The sequence below is a fragment of the Colossoma macropomum genome, unplaced genomic scaffold (assembly GCF_904425465.1).
Source record: "Colossoma macropomum unplaced genomic scaffold, Colossoma_macropomum, whole genome shotgun sequence".
Taxonomy (NCBI): domain Eukaryota; kingdom Metazoa; phylum Chordata; class Actinopteri; order Characiformes; family Serrasalmidae; genus Colossoma; species Colossoma macropomum.
In genome coordinates this window covers 21,276,248-21,287,838 of record NW_023494795.1, presented here as the reverse complement: position 1 = coordinate 21,287,838, position 11,591 = coordinate 21,276,248, and positions in this window count along the sequence as shown.

The window sequence follows — 11,591 nt, the reverse complement described above, 5'->3', positions numbered from 1 at the left end:
GGGACATGACAAGAGACTACAGTGTGTCTGTTTGTTTTATATAACAGCCTGCACACATTGTTTGAGGAGAAGAACCAGCACCAGGGCCAAGCAGAACAGAAGGCATGTTTCCGTCTGATCACCGCACAACAAGATGTGTACGCATTGTTGAGCTAATGTTGTGTCGATCACGCGACGGGCTCCGCAGGCTTAGCGGAAACACAGAGGCATCTGTGTGTAGGATCCCCTGGGCTGCATCATGCATAGTTGGTATTCCTCAAAGGGTGGACTTGGCACCAAGAGTCTGCTTGGCATATCATTGCGTAATGCGGTACCCACACATTAGCAGTCAAAAAGGCAGTTATTTAACAACAAGCATAAAATACAAAAATATGCACTACTATATGTTGGCTAAACTGATTTTGTATGCAAAACATAACACTTTGTTTCCCTGCTTTATTGCTGGGAGAATAATGGCAAGCTGTTGTTTATTTTGTTATTCCGTTTTTTTCCTTACAATGCAATTAACTCCTAAAGGTCTAGAGTAGTGATTCACTAAAACAAAACTCAAATCCAGGACACACTCAGCCGAAAACTGAAAGAAAACGTCAGGTAAAGAAAAGGTTGTAAGACAAAAAACTTTAATTAATAATTTAACAGTTTCACTAGTTCAACTAGATATTCTGAGATACATTATTTTATCATAATAACAGCAAATGTCTGTGAAATAAAGGTGGTCATTTGTTTTGTGAATTTACATCCTACTTCTGTAAAATAAACAGCAGTAATGTTAAACTACAGAATATGCTTGGTTTATTTTCATGCATTTAACCTTACATTCATTAAACATTCATTTAACATTACATTCATTAAATCAATTAATAATGAAAAGCATGTGTGTTAAAAACTGTGTTGAACAAAGCTACAGCATGTGTGTTTCACTGTTTATCTGCTGCTGCTCAAACTGTTTGAATACAAAAAAGTAATTAATATTAAACACTATGCTTCTGTTGTTGCCATTGACGATTGCAGCTTCTAAGGGTTAATATTCATCAAAGACTAAAATAATTAACTTAAACATCACTACTCTTACTATTCAAATGCAATCCTATACTGGCCTGATCTGTATTTTCCTTCTGTTTGTTGTTCTTGCAAGACATTTCCATCCCATTTCCCATGAGATTCCTTCCCTCTGCAACAATGGACAGATTTTTAGGGAAGGCCCCCATGGGAAAGAAGCTTTTGATTCCACCTGATCCCTTCATTTTATCACCGGGACTCCACTTCATATACCCTGTGGGGGCTCCAACCGTTGCATGACAAAGGGCAGGGCCACAGGTCACAGAAAATGAGAGATGAAAAAACTGTGGTTCAGAGCCAGGGTCGGCTATAGACCCCAGATATTCTTCAAAGAAAGCCTGATCCTGTCCTCCACAGGTAAAAGGGCCACAGAAACACTTTCATCCATGCGTATAAACACATCAAGGCCTTTTTTTCCGCAGTGCACTGGTGTCTTCAATGATTCTGAGCTTACGCTACAATGGCAGACCATCGGAAGCATTTTAAGACTCAGAAGCACTTTAACACCACAAACCATATCCTTCCAGTTGGGTAGAAAAAAAAATCAAATCTTGGTAAATAAAATATTTCTGAAGGCAAGAAGGAGAGTTTTTTCCTCTTTGAGCAGTATGAAGTGTTAAGAAGAATGCAAATTTGGTGTTTAATGTTTAATATTTTGACATGCAATCAAGAATCTATGTTGAATTTCCATACTCGTCAGTGTGCTTCAGGGGTGCCTAACCCTGCTGCTTCATTCCTGCAGAACTTCTATCCCAGAAGACTTTCAGCCCCAGTCTAGTATACCTGGCTGTAATATAATATGCAGATGCTTGTTAAGGTCTTGATGGGCTAGATAAGTCTGATTTAATCTGGTCTAGTCAGATCCAATACTGCTAGATAGTATAAATTAGATGTGATCTAAACTCAAAATATACTGCAGGGCTGTTTATCCCCAGGAGCAGTTTAGAGCACATCTGATGTACTTCAATTTGAAGTATCTTAAACATACATTCATACATTAATTGAATATATTGGCCAAACATTAAGTGTTCAGTAAATCATCTGAAAACCAGCTTATTATAAATAGTGAAATAAAACTGAGAATCCAGTGAGATTGCTTCTTAAGAATTGTGTTGGTGATACATACAATTACACAGGCACTAATGATTTCCTATCGAGTTTTTGTACAAATGAGAATAGCAGTATCTCTGTAACAGGAGACACCTCTAGACTAATAGTGACTGACATTTTCAGATGAGTTTAACATAATACAAGCGAACACGTTATCTCAGTCAGAAGGTGATTATGTGTTTGTCATTACAACAAGTAAACATACTGGACGAGCTGCGACAATATTTCTGCCAATCACATTACATATGCAAGAAAATAACATTAGTGTCAATTAAGAGTGAGATAGCTTTGTCAAACTGCTCTCCAATGCTGTTCACTCATGTCAAAGCAATCACCTGTATAATTATTTTGCCTCAGGGTTGTCCTAATGTAAAATGTAGAAGAGATGGCAGATCAGCAGTTTACTGAATACTTTTGCAAGGCACAGTATAAATATACTGACCAGTCACTTATCTTGTATCTATACCCATTGTCTATTTAATCAGCTCCACTTATTATATAGGTGTGCTATGTAGTTCTACAGTAACAAATTGTAGTTCATCTATTCCTGTGGATAATTTGTTAGCCCTCTTTCACTGTGTTCTTCAATGGTCAGGACCCCCACAGGACCACCATAGGGGATGGTGGATCATTCTTAGCACTACAGTGACACTGATGTGGTGGTGATGTGTGTGTTGTGCTGGTGTGAGTAAATTAGACACAGCAGCACTGCTGGAGCTTTTAAACACTGTGTCCACTTACTTTCCAGTCTAACAGACACTCCTACCTTGTTGTTCCGCCTTGTAGATGTAAAGTCAGAGAGCTCATCTGCTGCATTACAGTTTGTGTTGGTCATCCTCTAGTCCTTTATCAGTGGTCACAGGAAGCTGCCCACAGGACGTGGTTGGCTGGATATTTTTGGTTGGTGAATTATTCTCAGTCCAGCTCAACCAGCACAAATGATGCCTGCTCTGTGGTTCGGATCATTGTCCTGTGGGGGTCCTAACAGTTGAAGAACAGGGTAAAATCAGGGTAACAAAGTATACAGAGAAACAGATAGACTACAGTCTGTAATTGGGGAGCTAAAAAACTACAAAGTGGTAGGTGGAGGCAATAAAATTGACAAAGAGTGTAAATACAGGGAGGTGTACTTAATGAAGTGGTTGGTTGGTAAGTATATACAAAAATGCTACTTGCATTCAACAAACACCATTCCAACAGTGAAGTATGGGGGTGGCAGAATCATGTTGTGTGGATGCTTTTCCTCAGTGGGGCCTGGGCATCTTGTTAAAATTGAAGGATGGATGGATGTTGCAAATTACAGGGGGATACTACATGACATCCCGACTCCAGTCTGCTAGAAAACTACTTCATCTTTCAACAGGACAATGATCCAAAGGACAAGGCCAAAGCAACAAGGAGTGGTTGAACAACAAAAAGGTGAATCTTTTATAGTGGCCAAGTTAAAGTCCAGATCTTAACCTAATTGACAAATTTCCGTCCACAACAGTCATCCAACCAACCTAAACAACCTGGAGAAAATCTGCCAGGTAGAAGGACAAAATCACTCCTAACCATGTGCAAAGCTGGTAGAAGTACTAGTCTGAAAAAAATTAAATACTCATGCAAACAGCATTTTTCAGTTTAATCTGTTTGCAAAAATGATTTTTGACTTGAAAAACTCACTTTAAGAGCTTTGGTGGGATCAATCTGGAGCAATCTATATTATATCTAAATTATACATACATACATACATACATCATCTAAACCACTTATCCTTCTGGGTCGCTGTGGGGTGCTGGAGCCTATCCCAGCTGTCATTGGGCGGAAGGCAGGATACACCCTGGACAGGTCGCCAGTCCATCGCAGGGCAATATCTAAATTATTACTAATAAAATTATTATCAATATCTATGTGATCAGTGAAATTTAATGAACACTTTTCAAACATGAGGGATTCTGGATATTCATTTTATTGTATGTTAATTCTCAGTGTTACACAGTTTACTCAGTTATCATCTACAGCTCCGTTCATCAAATTTCTTAATCTTTACAGCAACCTCCAAATTATTTAAAGCCCATAGAATACTCATATCACATTAGCATCATGTTTTTATATGTGTATGCAACAAAATTGGTTTTATATAGTTGAAAATAGTGATTCCAAACTTTTTACCTTTATATATTATACTATTTATATATATGCTAATTATTTGTGTCTACTCTTTGCCTTTATTACATCTTACTTACTTTCAGTTTTTCAAAGAAATCTGAAGGGATATTTTTCTACACCTCTAAAGTTCAGTCTTAAAAGTTGGTTCAGTCTTAGAAGTTTCTGCTTTTCACAATCCAAGTTATCATCCACGTTATTACAGTCACGACTCATCAGTCCATTAAGCATCACTCTACATCTCAGGTGTCCAGTTTATGTGATCTGGTGCAAATTTTCTTCTTTTTTGTTTCTTATCTTTTCTCAGTAATGGCCTCTTGACAGCTACACATCCTTCAGACTCATAGAGATGAGTTGTCTTTTCCCAGTGGAAAGATGGACAGAAACACCTGAGGATTTTTTCAGGCCTAAAGCAAGACTGGGGCTTCAAGTACTGAAAGATAAAAGCTTTGAATACTGTTTATCTGGTAGTTTTGGTGGTCTACCAGGTCTTATTAGGAGTCCCTTTATCTGTACACCTTTTTAAAATTATTTTCTTAATTTTAATAATTATCTCTAATCATTTTGGAAATACCTCCTTTAGCCACTTTTCATGCACTTGTGAAAGAAATTTAAAGGCATCTGAGGTGTGTTTGGGTACTTGTTTGTGTGAATGTTAGTGTCTACTTGAACTGGGACGTTTGATCAGTGAGAGCTTTGGGAACAGTTTTCGTTGGGAAGACACAGCTCTGACTTGTGACTCTGTGGTTTTCAGGTGGGAAGAATGGAAGAGTTAAAGTGACACAAAAGAGTAGTACACAAAAGTAAAGAGTAGACAGATAAAATACTAGAGTTGGAGACATTCGTGTCATTTTCTGTTTATTGTATGTTTCAAGCTTTTTTTTCTGCCACTTAAAAATGGATTTTAAACTGGTACTTATTTGTGAGTGTTTAAATCTGATCATTGATATTGTCTCCTTAACCATACAACTGGAGATTGTGTCGAATAGACATTCTGTTCTGTACAATACATTCTGTTCAAACTCAAAATATCCACGTTTGACCTTGTATCTGCTGTGAAAATGCCCTCTAAATGTAATCATATAGTTACTCATAAGAGACTCTCTTCTTGAAAGAGAAGGGAACCCATTTTTCTTTGCACTCAAGAGTGGCATCCTAATAGAAAATAAAATGTATTTTACAGTGTTTACATCTGAGTCACACAGATGACTCACTAAATAATAGTATTGAACACATGTTCAAGGTATTTTCAGTAAACAACATGATGTGTAAAAAAAAAAGAGGCTTAGAGATTCAGTGGACTCTGGAGTGGACTGTTGCGCGTCACATGCTATGCACTCCACTGCTTCTTTCTGGCCCTTTCTTTGCACTCCACTTAATTTCCCATCCCTTTGCTTCATTTGCTCTGCACTCTCCCGCTGGTCTTTCACTTCCCACACTCAACAATCAGCGTCTGTGAACTTCTGATAAGCCGTAAGGCAAACAACTAGTTGGGTGTCGAGTTGTGACTCCTCTCTGAGGAACTGTGGAGGTGAAGCATCTTGAGTGCATTCTTGTGTGAATGTGCTCCACTGCATCTGGCAAAGGGAAGCATTGCATCTTCCTTCTCTCATTTTACTGCAGAGACAACAGTGTGCCCGCCACTGCCCCCTATTAAAGTGTTTAGGAGCTTTGGCTGGACACAGTATCAGTGGGGCTTCAGCAATGTGTCATCTTCCAGGTGCAGTAAGATAATCCCCCTGCAGATTAAGGCCCGAATCCTGCCACAATCCTCAAATTGGGGCAGTAATTAAAGACGGCTCATGTTTATTCATTAGCTTGTTAAAAGCAGACATGGATAGAATTCAAGTTGAGTCTAACATTTCAAAGAAATCTACTGGAAATGTTGTTCATTCCATTTCTGTCTTTTTGTAGCCTTGTAGACTTAATTGTCAAGAAAGTCATAAACTGCCTATAAAGGTGTTGACCCAAGAACGTTTGGTGATTATTTCAAATTTTATAACATTACACATGCACACATTTTAAGCTGTGGCGATAGTTTTTTAGGTGGGCCGATAGTGGGGCATAGTGCCTGATCGGGGCCAAAAAATGCCTTTGAATTCGAAGATCCCATAATTTTCTCACAATATCTCCAAAAACATTTGCTATAAAGAAAGCATTTTATTAAGTATCGACAACAGCACTGATATAGCTAATTTTGTGTATTGTTCAGTATATTTTACATTCAGACAAACTCACAGGCAGTTCAAAATGTCCCAAGTTCAAAAACTAACATGAGGATTGGGAGGGTTGGTGCTTCAGAGAAAATTTTTGTGAATTTAAAATGAAAATGAAGCATTCTGGTGCACTCTGAGAATAAAATACAGGGAAACAAGTAATTGCTGTAAAATGATTCAGTTAACAGAGGTAAACAGCAATGCCAATAAAAGTCATATCAAAAATTATACTGCTCTCCAGGTATTCAGATTTATTTGTTAAAATACACAGCTCAAAAAGTCAAAACGTCAAAAAGTCAATGTGTAAGAAATTAGGTACATATCTCCTTTTGAGACCCATCAGCAATTGTTATAAATTGAAGCCATTCTAAAAACTATGCCTGCCTATCATCTGTGTTCTGCATGCTAAAAGGCCTATACTGGCTTCAGAAGGTGAGGTGCCTGGACCCCAATGATTGCCGCTTGCAATGTCATTTGGCACCTATCTCTCATAGTGGTTACGACAGCTCAAAGAAATCGTGTTCCACATCAATTTCAGACAAAAACAAAATGGTATCTGATTGTCTTGGTTGCAAACAATGACAATTTACACTTATTAACCTTTTTACACCCACTGATCGAAAGCTATTGAGGAAAGAGATCATATGAAATGAAACCTTTTCTCTCTTTTCACATTTTGATAGCTTTCTGTTCCACAACGGTGCCATTCATCAGTACCATTAGAGGGTAGTTCCACTGATTTTTCTACTCTTTCAGAGTGGTTTGATGTGAAATGTTCAGTTCTAGAAAACTTTTCGACTCAGAATTGTTCACAGTGGTGGTGATAGGAACCAGACATCTGAAGTGTTTAATGCATCTAAAAGCTCCCTCACAGAAAGTTACTATATAAAATGATCATGAATATGTTGCCTGATGGCTGAGATATTGTTTTACTGTAGGTTTGAGAGATTTGAGCATAAAACTTCAATAATATGGATATTTTTAATCCATTCATGGTGGAGGGGTAAATGCAGGGCACTGTAAGGCAAAATGGTACCCAAAGAAAACTGATTTTTTTTTCTGTTTACCATGATATTATGATTCTTAACATTACATATAAAAACTCAGAAGACACTGGTTGCCAGTAGAAAACTATAGGCAATATTTGTGTTGTAATTATCTTGATCCTTAGTTCTTATCACCACCACTGCAAATAAATTTGAGTCAATACATTCCTCCACAGTAAACCCTTCAGAAATCTTTAAGTTAGCATCTCTATAATTTAATTATACAGAAATTATACAGCTGTTCCCCTTTAAGACACTAAATTCCAGTACATTAGCTAAGTGAATGTTATATAGCCCTAGCAGCAATCCTGAAACCTTATAAAAATTCACATAAAAATAAAGTACTATATCTACGTATAAATGGCCATGATCTGCTGTCGGCTGGATTCCTCTTCAGCATTCTCCTTCAAAATTATAAACTCCTCAAATCTACACTATTCACATGAATCCACCCCTGATTTTGAGCTACTGCACAGTAATGATCATGGTGCTTGGGTTTGTGCATTAATTACAATATGTTGCAGTAATTACAGCACTCAGAAATAATACCTTCATTGTTAACAAGCTAACTGCTCCAAATGTTTTAAATCAGTCATTTCCATTCATTTCCATACATTATGCGAAGTATAATGGATGTGCAGTGTAGATTCTTTTACTTCTCACATTCAGTGCACCTTCCAGTTGCCTAATTATCTCGTATGATCATTCATGAGCATTTAAATGGGTGGCAGAGCTCCACTTTTTGGGGGCATATTTTGAACATTCTGGAAGTACAGAGAGCATTTGGAGGACTCGCTGCTGGAAATGATGACAGATAAATGGTGGTGGAGTTCAGCCCACAGCCACAGGACTAGATAAGATGTGCAGAAAAAAGCTGTATTCTATGGCCTGTGAGTGATTTTTAAATAAAATTGATGTCTTTAATCTTGCACAGAATTTTGTAAAAATATTTTAAAGCTGATATTAGAGATTCATAGGAACAGGTTCAAGACACAAATTGCACAAATGATGGGGAAAATACAACTTTTAGAGCATGAATCATTTTGTTTTAATTGGTGCCTTCACCAATTGGTATTGGTCTCCATTTTCCAGTACTCAGGAATTAATTGGGGTCCATTTTTAGTCTTCTAATTGTCAAGTGCATCAAAGCACACGCATTTTAACCCACTTTATTGCTCTTCTTTTGTGAAGTCTCAAGCACATCAGGGAAAAACACAAGGACTTGCTAAAATGCAATGGTAGAGAGTAGCAGAATGTGTCTTAAAATAGTTTAGACTCTTATTTGAAAGCCCCTGGAGACCACACAACTACAGTAATCTTACATGTCACTCAAATGAGCAATTATTTACACCCACATTTCTCTTAAATAAGGAATATAGAACAACACAAGTCACCTAAAACACTGAATAAAAGCCAGGTTGCACAAACTCGGTCTATTATTTGGTTGAATGTATGCCTTTATGCCTGCAAAGATTGTATGCCTTTAATTTTGCTCCTGCTTGTCACGCTCTCCCACTGGCCTTGTTGCCATCTTCCTGGACGTAGATTAATTTCAGCACAAGTCCTCTGTGTCCTTTTGTGTCCTTACAAATAGATTTCTGCATGTCACCTCCCATGTTGTATGATGAATGTGTTGTAGTGTGGAATTGTAGTACTTTTCCCCAGCCGCCTGGACATAACAGTTTATTGACTACACCATGGAGATGGTGAAAACGGAGGCAGAAGCACAAGAGCGAGTGCAAATGAGTCAGGTAGACGCTGGCCTCTGCAGCAGTCTCAGTACACTCTGCCAGTAAGTGATCTAGTCTAAAGGCAATCATGACTCTTTTAATGCTCCGCTTGAGCAGCTCATTGTAAATCACTGGGGAAAATGTAGTCAAAGCAAACTCTGCAGTGCAAGAGCAATATTTAAAAATACCTGGGTAAATATTACCTTTTCACTAACACAGTCTGCTCTGAGAAGCATTATAGCTCCGCAATTGGCAACAACAACTTTGCAGAGGGTTCATTAGCTTTCAGCCTTTGCTGCCAGATGGAACTATTAAGCTCATATGTTTTAGCACGTGACCCAACAGCACTATATATGCTACAATGCCATGCAGTCACAGTTATACTTACTATGCAGCGACACTTACCATGCGGTGACAATTATAGCCATCATATCACAAATAAATAAAATAAGAAACAATATAAAATAATACCATAAAAAACAAGCAGATGTCCAAAATTAAGTTTAATTTGTGAAAATTGTGTTAAATTGTGTGTAAGTTTAAATTAATTCACCAGGCATTGCTTTGGAACAACATCCCAAACATTTTTTAGCCTGGATAATCTTTTCACACAGTGCTGTTCTCATGCTGTGCAATGCTGATAACCTTAGGCTATTAGCCTTCTCCATTTAAAGCCTGAAATTCTTTCTCCACATAGAACATATTACTTAAAACATAAAAAAAGATTTGTCCAAACAAATACAATAGAAATGTCTTTCTAACTGCACTTAACTGTCCTCTCCTCAACTGGTTTCTGTTAAAGTATCAAATATTGGACATATATGCATAGCATGTTGATCATATGATGGCACATATGTCTAAAATTAGTTATGACAATTACAATGAAGAAGAAATATTTCTAGGTCACTATTCAAAAGTTGTGAAACTGATTCAGACAAAAAGGTTCAGATTTTTTTGTTTTATTCTTACCATTGAAACACATGTTCAGATGACTTTCAGGTAGATTTGATCTACTGATCAGTGGCTTTTGCACAAACCTATGGAAGCCATGCTGACTTGACCACACACTCTCAATGAAGCAAAAGGGGGCATATCAGATAAAGCAAAAGGGGACACACTTGAAATTCATTTAAACATTCAAATATTATTCTTCTCAATCAAATTGATAACCTGAAAATATAATTTGTAATGAGAAACTTTGTTTCAAATTAGAAATGAATGCAAATTAGAAGCATTTTAACCAGTGATCTCTTATGGACTTTTTGACCTCACTGTATGTGTTACACATATGTTTGCCTGTGTTGATATATGGTCAATATATATATATGTCCCTTATTTGAAAATGGACAGTTTTATATAAGTTGGCGTATATGTCACAAATATGGCCATATGTGACAAGTATAAGTTGGATGTAAGGGCAATCCATATATGCTAATATATTTGTCATATATTTGAAATCATATATTTTCACATGGGTTTATTTGCCCTGCATCCACTTTCTCATGAACGTGAGCCTCAATAGTTAGAAATCTCATCTAATCTAAATTAGAAACTGTTTAAGGTAATGCAAGTAGGGAGGAAATATAAAGTAATATAGATAATATAGAGTAAAACTCAAGGAGGGGGAAATGCAGCGTAAAATCTGTGAATAATTGAGGGTGGGCTGTGATGACCCAGACATAAAACATGAACTCAACCTGAGCCCAACACCAGCATGAGCAGTTGGGTTCCATTGGGTTTAGACAAATATTGCAAACTCTATAACAGACTGCATGTAATCTGAATTACATAATCTGATTACCAAAATTAAATACTTGGAATCAGAGTAAGATACATTTTAGGTGTAATCAGATCACAGATACTGTTTCATGGATTGCTGGTTTTAAGGATTATGTTAGATAAAAGTAAATTAGTCTATTAATTCTTAATTCACTGGATGTGCATAACAGGGCAACACCCTTTTCAAGTATCCTAAATTACAAACTCTAAAGAACAAGGTCATTATTTTAGGTAACATGATGGTCAGTTCTGAGGCATAATTGCATAGCACTTTTGAATTTGTATCTCATGCCATAAGTTCCCTATGTTTAAGTCACCTAAAACACTATGCTATTGACTACACTTTCATATAATCATATAATTCTATATATTCCATAAACACACCCAATTCAAAAACAATTGCAACAATAGGTAAAATGCAAATGAAAACAGAAAGCGGTGATTTATGAATCTTCATTGACCTACATTTAAAGAAAACAGTACAAAGACAAGAAATGTAATGC